Raw genomic sequence first — 22516 nt, forward strand, 5'->3', positions numbered from 1 at the left:
AGCCTTCTTGGAGCTAACTGAAACCTCAATACTGACTTGAAGTCATGACCACTATATCCTCAAGTTATTATTATTATTATTATTATTATTATTATTATTATTATTATTGTGACAGAGTCTTGCTGTGTTGCTCAGGGTGGTTTCCAATTCCTAGCCTCAAGTGATCCTCCTACCTCAGCCTCCCTGCTAGCTGGGATTATAGGTGTGAGCTACCATGCCCGGCTTGTTTTCCCAAATTCTTAACAGCTATGCTAAGATTTTCTCCATCTAGTTTAGATTCAATCTAGGCCAGAGATTAGTTCATTGATCCAGAACTGGGTACCTGAGACCAAAATGGCCAGTCAGAGATAACTCCAATGGAATACAGAGTTAGGTTTCAGAGATTTCAGCCTCAGTCTGTCTGGTCTGTTGAATAGAGGAGATAAAACCCAGGGATATGTGACCAACTGAGTCCTATCATGCAGCCAGGAAAGCATAAAATCCCCATCTGTGATAAAAGAGAATAATGAACTAGATTTCCTGGTACTGTGCAGAAAAGAGACAGAGATAGTCCTTCCAGCACTCTAGTCCCTGATTCCAAACCATTCCTGAGCCTTGACTGTATTCCTGTTTTTGTATTCTTGTTCACAAAAAGGGAGTAAACTAGAGATACTGCAGTTTGTCAAGGCACATGACTAATTTTAACAGCTTTATTGAGGTATCACTGACATACAATAAACTGTGCATATTTAAAGTGTACAATTTGATAAATATTGACATGTTTTGTGAAAACATTACCATAAAAGCAATAAGGAATATACTTATCATCCCTAAAAGTTCCCTTGTACCCAATTGTCCTTTCTGCCCTCCCTCCAATCTCACCCCAAGGCAAACACTGATCTGCATTCTATCACTACAGATTCATTTTCATTTTATAGACTTTTATATAAATGAGATAATACACCGCATACTTTTTTGTGTGGCATCTTTCACTTGGATATAGTTATTTTGAGATTCATCCATATTGTTATGCATATCATATTGTAGTACATTCATTCCTTTTTATGGCTGGGTAGTATTCCAGTTTATGGATGTACTAGTTTATCACTTCACTTGTTGATGGACTTTTGGGTTGTTTCTATTTTTAGCTAATAACTAATACATCTGCTATGAATATTAATGTACAAGTCTTTGTATGGACATATGCTTTCATTTTTCTTGGGTAAGTACCTAGGAGTGGAATGTCTGGATCATATGGTAGGTGTATGTTTAACTTTTTAAAAGACTGCCAAACTATTTTCCAAAATGAGTGTACCATTTTTCATTCACAGTAGCAGCATATGAGAGTTGTAGTTCCTTGCAGAAACTTATTACAATTATTCTTGTTAGTGCTAGGTATTCTAGTACATTGTAGTGTTATCTCATTGTGGCTTTGATTTGCATTTCCCTAATGACTAATGATGTTGAGAATCTTTTCATGTGCTTGTTTGTCATGCTTTTTTGATATATCTTCTTTGGTGGTGTCTGCTCAAATAGTTTACCTGTTTTTTTTTAATTTGTTGTTCATCTTCTTGTTATTGAGATTTGAAGGTTCTTTATTCTGTATGCAAGTCTTTTAATATTAGATATGATTTTTGCATATTTTCTACCAGTCTGTAGTTTCTTTTTTCTTTCTGTCAACAGTGTCTTTTATAGAAGAGTTGTTTCTTTTCAATTTTGATAAAGTTCAACTTATTGTCATTTTGTGGATCATGCTTTTGGTGTCGTAGCTAAAAAATCTTGGCTTAACCCAAGGTCACAAAGGTTTTTGCCAAAGTTCTGGAAATTTTATAGCTCCAGATTTTACATTTAGGTCTTTGATGCATTTTGAGTTAATTTTTGTAGATGGTAGTAGGTATGGATCTTAGTTCACATGGATGTCCAGTTGTTCCAGCGCCATTGTTGAAAAAAGCTATCCTTTCTCCACTGAATTGCCTTTAAATTTTTTAAATGGACAAATAATACTTGTGTATATTTGTGGGATACAATGTGAGGTTTTGGTCTATGTATACATTATAGAAAGATTTAATCAAGATAAGTAACATATCCGTCACCTCACCAACTTATCTTTTTTTGTGTGGGAGGAGAGAATTTTAAAAATCTATTTTGGCAGTTTTGAAATATACACTATTAGCTGCGGTCACCATGCCATGCAGTAGGTCACTAAAACTTATTCTCCAGTCTAACTGAAACTTTGGACCCTTTGATCAACATCTTCACTTTCCCCATGCTTCCTACTCCTTCCCCTGCCTCTGATAACCACTTTTCTACTTTCTGTTTCTATGAGATTGACTTTTTTAGATTCCACATATGAGTGAGATCATACAGTATTGTCTATGTCTGGCTTATTTCACTTAGCATAATTTCCTCCAATTCTTTCCACATTGTCATGGATGCAAATGACAGAATTTCTTTTTTTAAGGTTGTATAGTATTTAATTGTGTATATATACTACATTTTCTTTATCCATTCATTCATCGATGGATTATTAGATTGCTTCCATGTTTTGACTACTGAACTACTATGAATAATGCTGAAATAAACACTGGAGTGCAGATATCTCTTTAACATACTGATTTCAATTCCTTTGAATATATACCCAGAGGGGGGAAAAGGATCTGAACAGACATTTCTCAAAAGAAGAGATACAAATCGCCAATAAATGTATTTAAAAATGTTGAAAATCTCTAATCATCAAGGGAAATGCAAATTAAAACCACGGTGAAATATTACCTCACAGCTGTCAGAATGGCTATTATAGAAAGGATGAATAACAGGTATTGACGTGGATGTGGAGAATGTTGGTGGCAATGTAAATTGGTGTACTCACTATGGAAAGAAGTATTGTTTTTGAATATTTGTTGAAAATCACTTGCCCATATATGTTGTGGGTCTGTTTATGGACTCTATTCTGTTTCATTGATCAATATTACACTGTCTTGAATATTGTAGCTTTACAGTAAAAATTGAAATCAGGTAGTATTATCCCCCTAATGCTCTTTTTAAAAGTTGTTTTGGCTATTTTAGTACATTTCCATATGAACTTTAGAATCAGCTTGTCGATTTCTGCAGAAAAAGCCAGCTAGGACTTTGATCGGGGTTGTGCTGTAACTATAGATCAATTAGGAGTGAATTGACATCTTAATGATATCAATTCTTCTGCCCTATGAATACAGTATATCTCTACATTTATTCAAGCCTAAAGTTTTCAGGACAGGTCTTGCACCTCTTTAGTCAGATTTATCTCTAACTTCTAAAGCAAGACCCTTCTGTGTATGCTACCCGAAGCCCTGTGAGGGTTTTTTTTTAAAATAGATTCCATTCAATAATAGGTTCCATTCAATAATTGATGAGATGGGTGTTTTGAAGAAACGCAAATTTACCAGAGAGACAAAATGTATCCTAAATAGTTTTCAATTTGTTATTTAATCAGAGTTAATGCAGTTGAAATCTTTTAGTTTCACATTAGGCACACAGCAAGCTTGCAAATGCTTTTAGACTGATTAGAGATCAGCTACCAGCTCTGTGCACTTTGGGGGTGTGCGTGTGTGTGTGTGTGTGTTTGTATGTATGTTATGTGTGTGCCCACATCTGCCTGTATGCTCTGTTAGTTAATTTTTATAATTGTATAATTAATTGGTGCTGTCAAATATTTGGGGCATGGTAGGCAGAATTCTAAGATGGTCCTAAGATTCTTGTCTCCTGTTATACATTCTCCACTTTGGTGTGGTTGGGACCTGTGAATATGCTGGGCTATCACTCTTGTGATTAGGTTACATTATGTGGCAAAGGTGAAGAGATTTTGCAGATGTAATCAAGGCACACAGTTAATTTTTGAATTGATCAAAAGGGTGATAATCTTGGGAGGGAGGGCCTGACTTAATCTGTTAAAAGACCTTAAAAGAGGCACTAGACTTCTCCTGAGGAGAAAGAAGTTTTTCTGTTGGCCTTGGCTAAGCAGAACAACCATGTTGTCAACTGCTAATGGAGAGGGGCTGCCTCTAAAGCCAGTAAATGCTACGGGTCTTAATTCTGTAACTGCAAGGAACTGAATTTGGCCAACAATCTGAATGAGTTTGGAAGAAGATTCTGAGCTCCACATGAGGACACAGCCCAGCCAAAAGCTTGATTGCAGCCTTGTGAGACCCTGAGCAGTGTACCCAGCTAAACCATACCTGGACTCCTGACACATGGAAACAGATAATTAATGTGTGTGTTTTTAGCAACGAACAATAACTAAGTCAGCGGATACTCTAGCTGGCATTTGAAATGCTCCCCATTGTATTCATTTGCTAGACCTGCCATAACAAAGTGTAACCCCATAGACTGGGTAACTTAAACAACATAAATTTATTTCCTTGTAATTCTAGAAGATCAAGGTGTTGGTAGGTTTGGTTTCTTCTGAAACCCCTCCTTGTCTTGCAAGTGGCTGCCTTCTCACTGCATCCTCACATGGTCTTTCCTCTGTGTGCATATATGTCTAAGTCCTAAACTCTTCTTAAAAGGACAGCAGTCATATTGGATTCGGGCCCATCTTAGAGACATCACTTTAACTGAATTACCTCTTTAAAGACCTTTTCTCCAAATACAACTTACTCTCCCATATGTTATCTTATTTGAAACCCTAAACAATGCTGTGGGGCATATCAGACCAGTATTATTTTGCTCCCCACTGGAAATTTGGGAAAACACTCTCAGAGCACTAACTTAATGTCACATAGCATATAAATTGTCTTCTGACTCCAAGTCTAGTGCTCTATCCAGTAGATTAAGTATTCAGATAAAGCACCCGAACCCAAACAAACAGCAATGGACTTCTATTGGATAAGTATATTTGTAATATCTTACTGCCAGTTCTTTTTCTTTCTTCTTCTTCTTTTTTAACTGAGAATCTGTGCAAGCTACTGGTAGTTCAAATGCAGATCCTGCAGTTGCCCCCATCTCAACAACCTTGCTATGAGGGTTTTCTCTTTGTGTAGATAAGGCCTGCTTGGCCACACTGGATTGCCCCATTTTTACTGGCCTTTCTGTGGGAGAAACTTATTATAAACTAACCCCACTTGAACCTTTTTATGGCAGGATAAAGCAGTGACTCGAGTGTACACCAGCTCAGTTTGTACTTTTTTTTTTAACTTATGTGCCAGGTTTTTGATACATGCTAAAAGTGATTGCTTGAAATATATCACCTCAGTGAGATTGTAAACTTCTGTAAAAGGTGCTTTCTACCTAATAAGCATTTAGTGTGTAAGGTAGCTGTACAATAATTATTGAATAAGCATAGTGGAGAAGCCAATGGATGCATTCCTGTTAACAAAGGGGGATTGGGTTCAATACACTTGCAGGTAAAAGGTAATAATGCAAATTCTATGTATATTTGGAGTTCTTTGAATATTTGGTAAAGTCCAACAATGTGGTATTATCTTTAGTTCTAGCAAGTTTTTGAGTAGCTGATTATTCTCAAATTTACCTAAAACCTTCTACTAGAATTTCAGTGTATGTAAGTTGAAATACAAAGTCAGCAATGTTGAAGATCTCAGATCCCAGAGGGAGAAATCCTAGAAAACATAAAGATTCCACACTCACCGCATCACTTCCTTAAGAAAAAAAACAACAAAAAACAGCCAAAGAAAAAAATCACAACAGTGATTAAAGTGGTTGCTAAGAGCAAACTCCCTTTATTTTCCCAAGGAGGAGTCTGGAATTATAAGTAGAAAGGCAAGGAAGGGCAAAGGAAGAGGTGTAAGAAGGTGGCCCCAGGCTGTAACCGTCAAGAAGGCAAAGAATGAATAGAAGACAAGCAAGGGGAAAAACAGGCTTGACGGGGGTTTTTGTTGGGGGCTAGGCTGATAGAACAGAATCAAGATTCTGACTTAGAAGAGCAGTCCCACCAGAGTTGGGAAGCAGGTCGCATGGTTAAGAGCCTGGGTGCCAGAATCACACCGCTTGGGATCCTGAGTCCCGCTCGGTCACTATTTACGTAACCTCTGGCAACTTGCTTAACCTATACACCTCAGTTTTGTCACTTGTAAAATGGAGACAATAGTGTGTAACTTACAGAGTAGCTGTGAATTAGGTAAGTTGAAGCTTCAGTGCTTGGTTCATAGCAGACGCTCAGTAAAATGTTAAACAGTTATTTGTAGTTTTTATCCTTCCTCTTTCTTAATGTTGTGTACTGCAGCAGGGAGGGGGAGGGATGAAGCGCTTATCCCTCTAGAAGAGTGGTATTTGTGTGAGAGCCTGGGTCAGGCTTATTTTGAGACGTGGGCCCCACTGAGGTGAGGTGGCACCGCTTCCAGAGCACACCCTTTGCCGGGGCCCCACCGTGACTATGAGGAGGCCGAGGCCACGGCTGGCAGAATGCACGGGTGGACCTCCTTGGAGTGGTTAACCCGGGGCGGCTGCACTGTTGTCCTTGGATACTTGACACTTTTCACTTTCTCTGCCTCCCGGCACTAGAAGCCATGTGGGCTCACACCCGACCCTCCCGGTTTCGGAGGCGTGAGGGCCACTTAGCGGTCATTCAGCTTCAGGGTCCGGCCCTGTCAAGCTTTGGCTACAGCCTGGGAGTTCCGTTGGGACCCCACACACTGTCCTAGCCACAGCTCCCCGCCACCCTGCCTCCCGCGCAGGCGCTGCCGGGGCCACCCCCGCCGCCATGTTTCCCCCGCCCGCGCGCTCCCTCCCCCCACTGCCCCCTCCCTCCCCAACTGGGTTCCCGCCCCCCTCCCTCAGCAGTCCCCCCCACACCCTGGTGAGGTCAGGCGGAGGCTCTGCCGCTGCGGCCGCAGTAGCTCAGCTCCTATTCCCGGGAAGCCTGGAACGGGGAGTTTTGAAAATAACTGGAGCTGCATTCGGGTTAGGGTCCGTGCTCTCCGCTTGCGCCAGGACAGGGTGAAGTGGCCGGGACTAGCAGAGGGTGCGAAGGTGCGGGTGCTGGTGCCTCGCAGCAGGAGGGAGCCCCGGCTGCGCCGCGAGACTCCCTCTTTGGCCCTCGGAGCGCAGCACCAGGCGGACAAGCGGCGCGACGCCAGGACGCGGCGAGCAAGGTGAGGCAGGGTCCCGAAGTCACAGGGGCTCCATCAGCCGCTTCCCTGCCTCCGGACCTGGCGCTGCGCGGCGCGCGGCGAGGAGTTGCGATCTGTACCAGGGGCAGAGGAGCAGAGGAGCAGGGAACCAGCTTCGTTTTGCCCGCCGCCCCCTCTTTTTCTCCCGCGTGCTGGTGCGCGCCCTCATCCTTAACACCTTCGCATCCCGTTCTCCCGGTCCTTCTGGCTCCGTCGGACGCCTGGGTTCTTCTAGGACCCCAGAAGCCGGCTTTCCTGTGCTTCTTTGTCATCTCTCCAAGATTTTCTTCTCTGGGCCTCGCTGTTGCTGCCCTGACGGTCTGGGGTCCCTCTGCCCGCCCCGGCCCCACTGTCTCTTGCCCTCTAACAGTTTCTGCTTTGTGCCTCCTAATCCATCTCTCCTTCAGAAGCTTCTAACTTAGGAGGCTCCTGTCCTGGCTCCCAAGTCAGGAGCACACTCCTCTTCTTCCTTGAAGCTTTTAACTTCGCTCTGAATGTCTTCAGCTCTGAATATTTTGACTTTTTTTTTTGTTTGCTTGTTTAATCACAGTTGACTAATGATTTTCGTGGAGGCTTATAGTCTAGGCTACAGTTTACTGAAAGTGATGAGATCATCCCTTCACTAAATAGCCTTAGTAAATATCAGCTAGGGAACTTTAAAGTTTCTTTCTAGGTTTCATTAACTTAGCCCAAGAACAATAGTCACTTAAAATGTATGTATATATGTTTGTACGCAATTTTCGTACATGGTCCTAAATCTGATTCTTCCCTGGCTGCTTAACAGGCCTGAGAGAGAGGATTGGTGGGGCTTGTGATGCCTGGCTCCATTTCTCTAATTGTAAACTGGGATGTTCATAGTTTTAATGTAGTCAGAGGACTTTAGTGGTTTGGGATAAAGTCGTTCAAGTTAGTATAGGCTGGCAACTAAGCACATTGAATAGAGACTAAGAAACGCTGGGATTTAAAACTGTCTCTGGAGAGCACCTGCTTTTTAAAAAATTTATTATTATTTTTGAAGCCACAGTTTCTTAACAGTAGATTTCATATTTGTATAAACCGTCTAAAAGCAGCGTATTTTAAAACCACGTAGTTACAAAAAAGACTACTCACTCTTAGGGATATCACTTTCTCCCCATGTAGTTGTGGTGTTAGCTCCCATACTGAGGTTCATTTGGTCACTTCCATACTGTAATTAGTGTGTGAAGAAAACTGAATGGAGAAGCACACAGTGGAGGCAAATACCAGTGAACAAGCACATGCTGACATATGCAGCTGTGTTTTTGGAAATAGGCTGTATCTAGTGTTCAAATTTAAAAACTGAGAAAAATGAAATAATTCAGCATTTATGACATCATTTTACATCTAAAAATATTAGCTCCCTTCACTGCAAGTTCTTATTAATAGCCTCATACTTAACGGTAAAAGAGTTGTTTGCCTGATGTGTGACCTAGTGTTGCCATTGACACAGTGTGCACTAATTGGCAGCAATCTCAGAAGAAACCAGGTTGTGAATGAAGATAATGGCTAAATTTCACTGTCCCGGTGGCACTTCTTATGGCAGTGAGATGAGAGTAGTTTCTGCTGCAACATCAAATGATGTATTTAAAAAACAGATAAATAAGAGCTTCAATTATTAAAAAGCCCAAGGTTTTTAATCTGCCATTTTTATAAACACACTTCAGAAAGTGTTGTGTGATTATATAAGGGTTAGTTGATGTTCTGAAGAAAGTAGTTTTCACAAGAAAAGTAAAGCCTATTGCTTATCCATTTAGTTAGATAACTTGCAGATAATTTGTAGTTTTCCAATTGGTTTGGTAAATTCCTGGGTTTACTTGAGGTTTATTAAAAAATGGAATGTAGTAGGGAAAGGGTACTTTACTCTAATAGGCCCACCTTTCTAAATCTGTAATTTTCTTAGCAAACCATTCTCAAAAGACATAAAAACGTACAACTTTTTCAAGGAAAAGAGTTTATACTATTTTCTTACTTTTTTCTTTTCATGATTGTTATTGATACAAAATCTAAGCTAAGATTGCTAGTAATGTGATTGCATAGTAAGACTATATTTGCCAGGAAAAGAATAAAGGTGGATGTGAATTAGCCATAAGCATTTTGCTCTGAATCTTCAATATGACTCAATATGTGTTTGATAGTCCATCTGGTACACCTAGAGATTATCAGACTGGATATTTCTGTTATTACTAAATGAAACTGCACTTATTTATTGGATTATCTTCTTTCTCATTTTATTTACATTTCACATTCTCTTTCTTCATGTAATTTGACTTGCGGTAGTGAAATGAGACGGACCAATTTTCAAATTGTTTGATTTTTATTGATGTTTGGTAAACCACTAAAACCTCTTGAAAATATTTTTTTCTTAAATCCACTGATTGAAACCGATGTATTTTTATTGCTATGAAATAATACAACAAATTTCCAGGAATTATTTCAGAAAATGTGGAAAGACTGTAGAGAAATGAATAGCCCTAGAGAAAATATCTCAAAATTATAAAAACGGCTTTCTCAAGTTACTGATATTCATAACAACCAGTTTTTTTGTATCATTCATTCATTTACTAATTCATTTTACAAAATCTATTTGGTACTTGTGTGCCAAGGCCGTGTATTAGGCACAATGATAAACCTCATAAAGCATGATCTTTGCTCTTGTGGAGTATCACAGTACTTATATTCTACCAGAGAATATAGACAATAAACGAGCAAACAAATGAAGAAGATCCTTATAGACTGTAGTAACAGCAATGAAAATAAGTAGGGGAATATGATACAGATAACTAGGAAGGGCCTATTTTAGTGTCGGAAGTCAGAAAAGGCCTCTCAGAGAAGGTGATTGAGCAGAGACCTGAAAGAGAAGAGAGAATAGGCCTACCTTGTCAGGATCTGGGAGAACATTCCCCAGATAACATTCTTGCAGAGAGAAGAGTAAGAGCCAAGGCCTTGAGGGGGGAAAAAGAGACTTGGTGTTTTTGAAGAGCAGAAAGCAAGTCAGCATGACTGGATCCTAGTGAGCTGGTAGTGATTAAAGAAGATGTTACAGAGCCTAGAAGCAGCTCAATAACAGATAAATAGGACTTGGAGGTCCTGAGAAAGAATTTGGGTTTGATTCTTAGGACAATAGGAAGCCACTGAAGAGTCTTTCCTGGGGAAGGTCATTGACTTAAAAAAATTATCCAAGGAAATTAAAAAAAAGTTTTGCAGAGGATAAATAGAATGTCTACTCACTCAGTCATTTATATTAATCCCTGAGAATAAAGAAAAACTGTATGATCAATATGCTAAATAATCATGTAATCCAGTTCCTCTACTCTGTTTAGGTAAGGGGATGGGGGAATGGGAACACTGAGGTGAGTATGTTAAAAGGCAGTTTACTTTCCACTGTCACGTTGTGACTTGTGCTACAAGGTAAGTTGTCACCAACTTTATTAAAAATCAGATCATTGTTCAACTTAAGAATTTATTTTTCAAAGAATGATGTCTTATTTTCTCATGGAAATGTTTCCTTTGGAAGGTTGGACATTTTATTTGTGTATAAAGGAATAACCTAGGTTTTAGAAAGGGCCTTTGGAATTTTAAGAAGGGCTTATCATTTTCTTTTACCTGTTGCCTCTCCAACATTTTCAAATGGCCATACTTTTATTCCTTGAGAGATTAGGGCTACTGTGTTTCCTGAAGCCTCAATGAATTTATTGCCCTAAGCCCTTCCTTGAAAGCAATCCAGCTTTGAGGTCTAGTTGGTCCCAAATAGGAATGCAGATGATTATTGACATTCCATAGGAGTAAATCCTAATATTGTGGGGGAATAACATGCAAAATAACCTTGATCAGTGCCTGCAGGGTCAACTTCCTCCTTAACTGAGCCACTCAAGCAAGGATCCTCCGTGATTTGATCCCAGCCTACTTTCCCATATGTCCTTATTATTCTCTTTCACAAATCTCTATTGGTTTAAACTGATTTTCCCCAGTTTGGAACTTTTGTGCTTAGCATTATTCCTGGCATAGAGTAGGTGCACAGTAGGTGCTTGTCAAATGGATGCCATGTCTTTCTTTCTTGTCATTTCGAATCCCAGGTCCTATTACACTGTTCCTCATTGAACTAGATCTCCCCATCTGAAGGTGAACAGCACTTGCCCTGTTGTGTCATAATTATGCTTATTTTGATGCCTGGCCATCTCCCCACTTGCCTCTGGCTTCATGAAGGCGACCTAGACCTTATCTGGTTCGCTCACTGTTGTATTCTGAGCACCCAGCACATGATATGCACTTTATAAATAGTTATTGAATAATGAATTAATGCTGTCTTGTGATGTTTCTCCTATTAATTTTTTGATGTTAGATCCTTTAATACTGTTTTACTTTTCATGTGTTTGTCTGGTGTTCTGAAGTGGTTTCTGAGAGAGGTTGTAGAGCATACTTGTTCAGAGTTCAAGCTCTGGAGCTAGGCCACCTAGGTTTCAATTCCAGCTAGGAGACTTAATAGTTGTGGGACACTGGGTGAGTTAGTAAACCTCTCTGTACCTCAGTTATCTTATATGTAAAAAAGGGATAATAGAACTTGCCTCTTATGGTACTTGCAAAGATTACATGAATTAGCTAGGCCCACTTTTTCTCTCTCTCTCTTTCTTTCTTTCTTTCTTTCTTTCTTTCTTTCTTTCTTTCTTTCTTTTTTTTTTTTTTTTTTTTGACAGAGTCTGGCTCTGTTGCCCAGGCTGGAGTGCAGTGGCATGATCCCGGCTCACTGCAACCTCTGCCTCCCGGGTTCAAGCGATTCTCCTACCTCAGCCTCCCGAGTAGCTGGGACTGCAGGTGCGTGCCACCATGCCAGGCTAATTTTTTGTATTTTTAGTAGAGACGGGGTTTCACCATGTTAGCGATGATGGTCTTGATCTCCTGACCTCGTGATCCACCCGCCTCAGCCTCCCAAAGTGTTGGGATTACAGGCGTGAGCCACTGCTCCTGGCCTAACTCTTTATTTTTAGTAGAGACGGGTTTCACCGTGTTGGCGAGGCTGGTCTCAAACTCTTGACCTCAGGTGGTCCACCCATCTTGGGCTCCCAAAGTGCTGGGGTTGCAGGCGTGAGCCACCTCCCCCGGCCTAGGCCCACAATTTGTTTGCAATTTTTAAATTTCAAAAGCTCTGAAAACTGATAAAAATGTTATTTGGTAACTTAGATGCCAAAACTCATGTGGTGGCAAAACCTGAGTTAAACTGGCATAGGGTATTTATAGTCTTTATTCTACTTAATGTTGATCTTTATTTTGTTTTGCTATAGAATTGCTAATATGTTTATGGGGTTGCACCATAGACCCTAATGGTGTATTACATAACATATGGTATATGAAGTTTATTTCCTGTCTAAAGGTTTGGACATTTCTAAATTCAGAAACACATCTGGCACCAAGATTTTTAAATGAGATTGTACACCTTGCAGTAAACTGCTTAAATCAGGGCCTTGCACATAGTATGTTGTTGCTGTGGGTGGTGATTAGGGAGGTAAATAAACTACTTTATCTTTCCACAATAGCTTGCTCATAATAGTTACCATGTAAATATGTACTGATTGACTCATGCAGTAACTCTGTGAATAGAGGACTCGCTGAATGGTCCTCATGTCATAGGGAAATAGATATGGCAGGGTCATGTAATTGAAATGAGCCAAGACTCGTCTGTTGGTACTGTCATCTGATACCATTCAGAGCACTTTACTTTTTGTTTTTCTGTTGTTATTTAAACCAAACTATGCTTCTTTAGTACAAGAGAGTCTTTTGTGGGGGTGAGGGTAAGAAATTCAGTTAAGAATTTATTTAATGTGATTAGACACTTATTTTTTTTTTTGTAGTTGTTGAACATTTGTTGAACTGCTAATGTGTATAGAAATCTGTATTAAAAGCAAGAGAAAGCCGGGCATGGTGGCTCACGCCTGTAATCCCAGCACTTTGGGAGGCCAAGGCGGGTGGATCATGAGATCAGGAGATCGAGACCATCCTGGCCAACATGGTGAAACCATGTCTCTACTAAAAATACAAAAATGAGCTGGGCGTGGTGGCATGTGCCTGTAATCCCAGCTACTCGGGAGGCTGAGGCAGGAGAATCGCTTGAGCCAGGGAGTCAGAGGTTGCAGTGAGCCAAGATCATGCCACTGCACTCCAGCCTGGTGACAGGGTGAGACTCAATTTCAACAACAACAACAACAACAACAAAAAAAAAAAAAGCAAGAGAAAGGTAGAAAACAAATGAGACATGATTCCTGACCTTCCTTAGCCCCAGCGCCCTGCTTGGTTACATGGGAACATGAGTGTGCGTTACAATTCTTTATTTTCTTCTGTAAACTTGACATCATTAAGATTAAAAACATGCAAAGGAAAACCCAAGAGTTAATTGAAAACTCTTCTTGGTGTCCATGATATGAACTGGGTTTTAATTATCTTAACACAACCCCCCACGGTATTATCTTTATATAACATCTTGACAGCATTTTCTTTTCTGACTAAACTAAAACAAAATGGATTTTCTTGTTCTTTACCAATATACAATTGGTATATTTTCTTAAGTTTTTGTTTTTGGTAGAGATGAGTTCTCACTATGCTGCCCAGGCTGGTCTTGAACCCCTGGCCTCAAGTGATCCTCATGCCGTGGCCTCCCAGAGTATTGGGATTACAGGCATGAGCCACCGTACCTGGCCTGTTTTTTTTTTTTCTTTACTTTTGTGGGGTTGCTAGTAATTATATGTCTCGAAGGATTTTTTCTGCAATTTTCTTGCAGTTGAAAACTAGTCCTTGAAACCATCCTGCCAATTCATTCAACAAATAATTATTAAGTGCCTATTATGTTCCAAGCATTGTGCTAGTCTAAACAAATAGAATCTCTATCTAGTGCTCTCTCCATTACTTTGGGTCCTTCAAAGTGGAGCACATGTACTGATTGAGCAGGGTGGTGACAAGGTAGTGCGCCCAGGAGCCGCAAAATAAAGCAGCTTGTATTTTCTTGAAGCATCTGTTTTACACAGAGATTTAGGAGAACGTTAACTGGTAGCTATTTAAAAATCTTTAAGCAAATTCAGATACATGAATTTGCCTTAGAACGCAATATTCATAGAAAATTTGAGGTAAACCCCAATATTTCAGAGAAAGTCTCTGCTTACAAGGACAGCTGTGGTAACCCTGAGATGACCCTTTGGAAAACACTGAGGTGGTGCTATACTGCCCGAATCTGTTCTTTTAGTCAAACACCCAAACATTTTCATAGCCATAAATTCCCATGATGACCTGTGGAAAAGTTAATGGATATTAATGTTTTTCTCTGTTGCGCAATTTCAAGGGTACATATTGGCTACCCTTGGTCTAATGGTCTAAATCTAAACATGTGTTGAGTTCTTACAGTTTTTAATGTTGGTGGGTAATGGCTAAGGGTGACTATGAAGGACCTGCCTAGGGAATGATATCTTAAGATTAGAGGTTATTAGGCCAGACGCAGTGGCTCACTCCTGTTATCCCAACACTTTGGGATGCTTAGGCGGGAGCATTGCTTGAGCCCAGGAGTTCAAGACCATCCTGGTCAACAAAGCGAGACCCTGTCTTTATAAGAACAACAACAACAACAAAAAATTAAAAAATTAGCTGGGCATGGAGGCACATGCCTATAGTCTCAACTACTTGGGAGGTTTAGGCAGGAGGATCCCTTGAGCCCAGGAGTTCAAGGTTGCAGTGGGCTATAATCACACCACTGCTCTTCAGTCTGGGTGATGGAGTGAGAACTTGTTTAAAAAAAAAAAAAAAAAAAAAAAAAAAGGGTTAGAGGTTATTAGAACGAACACAAGGACCACGAACTTAAAGCAGCACAGTTCTTGGTGTCAAACCTTTGCCTTGTTCTGTGCACACTTGCTTGTCTCACTGATTTGAAGTTCACTTTTGCTAACTTTAAAGTTGCTTTCATTTACAACATAGGATACAAATTGCTTTGTTAATTGCTGGCCACTGAAATAGTTAATACTAGAAGAAAGTTGTCAAGGATTATGTGCTTTGAGGTTGATAAAAGGTTTCTACAGTTTGAGATGGTTTTGAAAATAGGCCAGCAGAGCATTGGAGGAATGCCTGTTACAACGTGATGGTTTAATTTGCTCCAGATGAGAAAGATGAAGAAGAAAAAGGCAATGAAGAAAGGGGATGAAAGTAAATGGAGTAAGTCAAACACTAAATCTTTCAACTGATTTTCATTATTGCAGTCCCACTTTCATTGTTGTTGTTCCATGCCAGACATAGTTCACAGGGCCTGACATTGTTATATTGTTGTGTTACTGCTCAAAGCTTGTAAGGACATGGGTATAGAGGATTGTGATTAATGGATGGTCTTTATAGTCTACGTGTGAAGTGCTTTTACAGTCTGTTCAGTAAAAGGAGATAAGAGTTTTGCTTGTAGCTTGTAGAGTTTTGTTTCTTGGTCCCACTTTTAAAAAATGGCGATACATTTCTAAAGATCATTTCAACAAAGTTTTCTGTTCCACTCTTGGATGTTTCTTTTTTCTCTTAAGATGACAGGGTATCACTCTGTCACTCAGGCTGGAGTGCAGTGGTGCAAAGTCAAGGATCACTACAGCTTCAACCTCCCAAGTTCAACTGATCCTCCCACCTCAGCCTCCCAAGTAGCTGGGACTACAGATGCATGCCACCATGCCTGGCTAATTTTATGTATTTTTTGTAGAGACAGGGTTTCACCATGTTGCTCAGGCTGGTCCTGGGCTCAAGCAATCCTCATCTTCCCAATTTGCTGCGATTACAGACATGAGCCACTGCACCTGGCCTCACTCTTGGATATTTCTTAGTGGAAAGGCAGTAGAGCTTAATGGCTATGATCTTGAACCTTGGAATCATAGGCTTGGGTTGAAATCCTGACTGCCTCTTGTTGGGCAACTTGCTTCACCTCTCTGAACCTTGTTTATCTCCCTTGTAAACTATCTCATCTAGTTTAAGGATTAAATTAATAACGTATATAGAGTGCTAAGCACACTTAAGCCACATATGAAATATAACTTTACTTATTATTGACTATTTTCATCGATTTGTGGCTGAATTAGTTGATAACTTAGAGCATACTATAGGAGCTTTGCCAATCATATATGAAGCAGAAATGGGATATTGTGTGTCTTCTTTGTTTATATTGTCTTAATCCTAGCTGGAATGCTATTTTTCGAATGTACATCTCGTAAGTGGTGAGTAGACTGTTTAGAAGTAACACTAGTTTTCTGGCAGACGAGAAAGTTTACGGTGAATGCTTGGCTTATTACTTACTCAAATATGGCATCACATTGAATCCAGGAAAAATGTCAGTTTTTAATACAATTAACCCAATATTTATTTAAATGTGATACTGTTTGGTTTAATAGGATTTTAAATTTTAATATCTATTTTGAAGGAAAAGGGATATGCAGGATAATGTATACTATGAACAATGTTGTCTTTTAAACATGAAAACATTTGGTCTTCTGATAATCACAGAGGTCACACATTTTTCTGATTTATCGCTAATTGTTCCAGATTTTAAGTCGCCAAAGAAGAAAATACTGAAGCATTTGTAATAGTTAAGTCATTGAGAAGAGGTATAATTCTGTTGTGAATAATGTCTTTTTATGGATTTTGAGTTGTTATGGTTATTTCAAGTTTTTATCATGATTACTCTAATAACAAATCAAATAATACTTTAAGAGGAGATAAAAGTTTGATAGTAGCTTTGATGAATGGATAAGTCTAAATGGAGTATTGAGAACAGCTTTAGATGTTGGAGGGATAGACTCATCTTTTAAGTTGAAAGTACATGAATGTATCTTTCCTACTTACTTACATGATGCCCTTTGGTTCCAATGTCAGACAAATGATGAGACAGATAATCCTTGGTTATGAAATGCCACAGGTGCACAGAAGGGAAAAGACCAGGTAACACATTGGTCATATACTGTATATTCACAGGTTTTTGTGACTGTTATTAAGATAATGTATATCCAAGTGCTTGAAAAGCTTAGCTCACTATATTGATGAAATATTTATTAGCAGTGATACCTACATTTATAGATAGCGATCATTCTCAGTATCATTTGATGATAAAAAGACAATAGTCAAATATATATATATATATATATTTTAGAAAAATTAGACTTACTCTACCATTAGGTCATTAGCTGAAACCTTAAATAAAGATAATACCCTTTATTTTTAGAGCATCTTTCTTTTGAAGCATGATTAACTGTCCTTATTCTGTTTATTCCTGTGGAATATGCACAGTGAGTTTAAGTAAATTGCAGAAGAGTTGCATCCTGTGAGGTGGAGCTAAGAGTAGGCCTTTAGTTTCTAATCCAATGCTTTTGTACTAATGATATTAAAAGCTCTTTAGCCCAAAGGATCCTTTAATATCTGTAGCCTTTCAATTGATGGGGTTAAAGCAAAATGTCAGTAGTTGTGATACCTACATTCTATACCTATACACTTTCTTGCACAATTTGGTATTTATCAAAATGAGTTTTGGATTTAGTAAGAATTTTATAAGTACTTTTGGTATCATATAGGTACAGTATCCACGTAAACATTTATGAACAAGCAATTATACGTTAAGCACTCTACTAGGAGGTAGAAAATGTATTCACTGCCCTGAAGTAGGTTATAATCTTGCCAGGGGCAACAGAGAACATGAGTCAATTTGATATCGGCCAATACTAATATTATTACCAACCAGCCAGTGACTAATAAATAATTATTGCACTCATTATGAGCCTGGGACCCTTCCAATTGCATCTGATGCATTGATACATTTAAACCACATAACAATATGATGAGGTAGGAACTATTATTAGCTCCACTTTACAGATGAGGAAACTGAGGCACATAGATGCTGGATAACTTGCCTGTGGTTACACACCTAATAAATATAAGAGCTAGGAATAAAATCCATGTAGTCTGATTCTTGAGTCTATGCTTTTAACCACAACACTTCCTTTCATTCTGTCTCTGACAGAAGCCATTATATAAGAGAGCATGATATTTTAAAAAAGGCATGTTAGAAAACAGATTCTAGAGAAATACAGAGAAATGATCAGATGAGGGTGTTAAAGTTGGAAAGATATTTTGAAGAAGGCACTTTTCAAGGAGGTCTTATTGAAAAGCAAGGAACATATTTCTGAATATTTTAATGCCCAAAGCTATGTGTACATATGTGCATGTGTGTGTGCACAGGTGCATGTCTGTATATGTGTGTGTGGGCGTGTTTATTTTAAACTGGAAAAAAACTTTAGAGGTTAAAACAAATTGGGAATCTTTTTACTGGCAGCTAATCAGAGCTCTGTTTTTGTGTACAATATTTGACTTCACAATCGTGTGTTGAAAAAAATATTTAACGACTTTACTAAGATATAATTCACTCATCATACAATTTACCTGTTTAATGTAATTCAGTAGTGTTTAGTATACTCACAGAGCTGAGCAACTGTCACCACAATTTTAGAACATTTTCGTCACCTCAAAAAGAGAAACTTGCTTTGAAACAAATGTGGCCACAAAGAGGATGGAACTAGTGTGTCTGTTGATACTACTGCTTCTCTATCAAAATGTTCGTGATTTATGCTCCGTCTAACAGACCTCATGCCGTTTTTCTGCAGTCTAGCTCCAAATTGCTGTAGAGCTCTTCCTCCTTTTAATTTAATTTTGATCGGTGACAGTCTTTCAAGGGATTATGGATTGATCTAACTTTGAATTCTCAATTCAAGTTGATTGTATATTTGTATTTGTCATAAAGGTATTGATCTTAGTTCTAAATAGCAAAGCCAGACTTGTATTTAAAACAGAACTGCTAAACCCACTAGTATGAGTGGCTGCCTCCTTGTCTGTGTATGCTCTATAATGGGCCAGAGCCAAAGATTTCTGAGAAATTTTATGTGTATACACTGATATTTTTAAATACTTCTAACGGTTATACCTGACATAGGTTACTAGTGGACAGATGATTGAGGTAAAAGCAACTCTCCCACACTTTTTGTTTGGCTGGGGCATAGTATTGGGGTGGTGTGTTGTGGAAAATGTCTTTTTTTTTTTTTTTTTTTTTTTTGAGACAGGGCTTCATCCTGTTTTCCAGGCTAGGATGCAGTGGCATGATCACAGCTTACTGCAGACTTGACCTCTGGGGCTCAAATGTTTCTCCCACCTCAGCCTCCTGAGTAGCTGGGAACACAGGCACACATCACCATGCCTAGCAATTTTTTTTTTTTTTTTTTAAGTAGAAATGAGGCCTCGGTATGTTGCCCAGGCTGTTCTTGAACTTCTGGGCTCAAGTGGTCCTCCCACCTTGGCCTCCCAAAGTACTGGGATTACAGGTGTGAGCAACTGCATGTGGCTAAAAAATATCTTATAAAATGTATTCCATGATACTGTGTACAGATAGTATGAAACAACTGGAATTAAAAAACGTTTGGCCACTGACTTTTCAGCTATTTAGACTTCAAAAAACATACAGTTAGTGTTCATAGTCAAGGACTGTGTTTCTGTCCAGTGGGAGTTACCAAACCAAACATCTGTGTGTGTGTTGGGGGAGGCAGGCTGTTCCCAGGTCTTCAATAAAGTAATAGGCTATAGTCAGTGTATCTTTCAGACTAAATAATTACTATCTCCTTCTATTATTAAAAAATGACCTTCAGACATAATTAAATGTCCTAAAGAACATAAGTGTCTTTTAAAATGAGTTAATCTTAGGTTGTTCTCTTTTTCTTTTTATGATTTTTCCTACTTTTAATTTTACTGAATTTTTCTTTCAGAATGATCTTGAAACGTCATTTTACACTTTTTGGGTATTTTTAAATGCCTATTATATACTTGGGTTGTTTCTACTCAGGGGTCAAAGTAGTTTTAGTTGAAATTAAAGTGAGTTGATAAAATGATTTCCTGTGAATCTTAAGTATATTTTTTATTTGCATAGATGGAATTTCTGCTTTGCCATGTATGGCAAAGGTGTAGTGATTTCACAGCTAGTAGGTAGGATAGAATCAATTAAGATGGCACTGTTGTCACTAGAATAAAAAAACTAAGCATACCTTTATATTAATTAGGTAGAGGCGCCTCTTTATGCTAAGCTCAATAGTTGACATCACCTGGGATCAGGGAGTCAGGTGCCGCGCGGTTAAAAACAAAAAGCTTGCTTGATTTAGAAATTCTGGCTTATGTGTAGGATGCTACCTTTCCTCACGGCTAGATTTTGGTTATTAGCCATTGTGATATTGGGCTATGTTAAAAGAGGTTAGAAGCCTGTTCATTTAAGGCAAGTGAAATTGGTCTGGTGTAAGAGGGGCGTGCTGAATGAGAAAGTATCACATCATTTAGGAGAGAGGATTTTGAGTACTGTGAATATTGAGTTTTCTGTGACTTAATGTATCATTTATTGATTTTAACAAATGAACCTATTACATTATACTCATAAACTATTACTTCACAATAGTTTGATTTTCTGCTTAAATCAGTGCCTAAAATGGTAAAGTCTTAAGTGGTTTAGAATGACTCTGCATGTAGGTTAGGTCCATCTACCTGTTTTATAGGGGGATCTGCTTTATCTGCACATAAAGAAGATTCGCTAGCTTTAATTAGCCTTACTATGTAGGGCAGCACTTTGTTTCTCTAATGAGAGAAAATGAGGTATTTTACACAAATTAATTCAACAGAAATTAGCGAATACCTTCTTTAACCCAGGTGATGGGGATGCAGTGGTGAACAAAGTTCTATCTTCATTCTGTGAGGCACTCACAGTATTATATGCACTCTCTTTGATCTTCTCTAAGAACATTACATTCAAAGGAATAGGAAAAGCGGCAGAAGAAAACACACTCCTTTCCTTTAAGGATGTAATTTAGCATTTGCACACATCACTTTCACACATATCCCACTGGCCAGAATTTAGTCCTCTGGTGATACCTAGCTACAAAAGAAGCTGGAAAATGTGGCCCTTCACTGCATGGATATGTACCAATCAAAAAATTTATTACTGTATGAGCTGGGAAGAACAGATACTGGGGAATAACTAACAGTCTCTGCTATACATTGTCCATAATGTAAACCTTTAATCATTCATCAGTTTCTTATCTGAAGATATTATCTCTATGACATCAGCTACACATTTGCTTCAGGGTAAAAATTAAAACTTCTCAGCAGAGTATACAAGCCCATCATGACTTGACTCCTGCCTGTACCTCTAGCTCCTGTCTCACCCCATTCAAAGTTGCAGCCTTATGGGGACTACTTGGACTTTCCCAAACTGGCCATGCTCTCTTATCACACATTTGTACTTGCTACTTGTATTAGTTTGTTTTCACACTACTATAAAGAAGTATCTAAGACTGGATAATTTACAAAGGAAAGAGTTTTAATCGAATCACAGTTTTGATGGAGGGGGAGCCTCAGAAGACTTACAATCATGGTGGAAGGTGAAGGGGAAGCAAGCACCTTCTTCACAAGGTGGCAGGAGAGAGAAGAGTGAAGGAGGGACTTCTAAACACTTATAAAACCATCGTTAGATGGATCTCGTTAGAACTATCATGAGAACAGCGTGGGGAAAACTGCACCCATGATCCAATCACCTCTCTCCCTTGACACATGGGGATTACGGGTCCCTCCCTTGACATTTGGGGATTATAAATTGAGATGAGATTTGGGTGGGGACACAGAGCCAAACCATATTATTACTCAGCCTAAACTGCTGACTACTTTTTGTCTTTCAGGGTTCAGTTTAGATAGCACCTCTTCTGGGAAGGTTTTCTTGAGCCTCCTCTACCCCAAACCCCTGTTAAGTGTTTCTTTCATGTATTTCCATAGTATTGCTCATGACTCTCTTTAGTAACCTTTATTATAAGTAGTGTTTTTCCTTCTCTGTCTCTCTCCCTGGATTGTGAATTCCTTGAGGGCAAGGGCCAACTCAGTTATCTATATTGTCTGGCATGATACCTGCTCCAGAGTTGAGCTTTAGTTAATGTTTGTTGGTAAGAAAATGAATGAATATTTAGTTTACTAATTATGACTCTTTGATTAAGATGTCAACTCTTCCTATCTACCATCTGGAAATTGCAATACTTAGAGTATTTTCTGGTAGCTAGGACTGGGTAATTTTGTAAGAGGTGTTGATAAAATAAAATAATTTGAAATAAACATCAGATGATTAATATGTAAATTATAGAAAGCACAAACAATTGATGTGTAAGAGTTAGGAAGAGCCCTAGGGATCATTTAATCGAACCCTTCTAAAAGATTTTAAAAGGACACATGACTAATACATAGAAAGAAGTTAAATTAGTTGCTCAAGGGCCTCCACTTTCAAGGATCTTGCAATATTGTTAGACAGATGATATATATAGACATGAAAGAAGTGATTGAGAAAAAGTTGCCGAAGGAGTAGAAAT

The 22516-nt window shown here is 38.9% G+C and overlaps 1 protein-coding gene across 6 annotated transcripts in view; it reads left to right on the plus strand.

The window, feature by feature from the left end:
• Positions 1–6761: 6761 nt before the first annotated feature.
• KLHL13 (kelch like family member 13) overlaps positions 6762–22516 on the plus strand; it is a 193423-nt gene continuing 177668 nt past the window's right edge. For 2 of the 6 annotated variants that reach the window (XM_008019533.3, XM_008019535.3), the window contains exon 1: positions 6762–7064. The gene's annotated coding sequence lies outside the window, so the exon portion shown is untranslated. The remainder of the gene's footprint in view (positions 7065–22516) is intronic. The other 4 variants (XM_037989075.2, XM_037989078.2, XM_073013438.1 and 1 more) reach the window with 3 other exon arrangements.

Source organism: Chlorocebus sabaeus, chromosome X (genome assembly GCF_047675955.1).
Source record: "Chlorocebus sabaeus isolate Y175 chromosome X, mChlSab1.0.hap1, whole genome shotgun sequence".
Classification (NCBI taxonomy): Eukaryota; Metazoa; Chordata; class Mammalia; order Primates; family Cercopithecidae; genus Chlorocebus; species Chlorocebus sabaeus.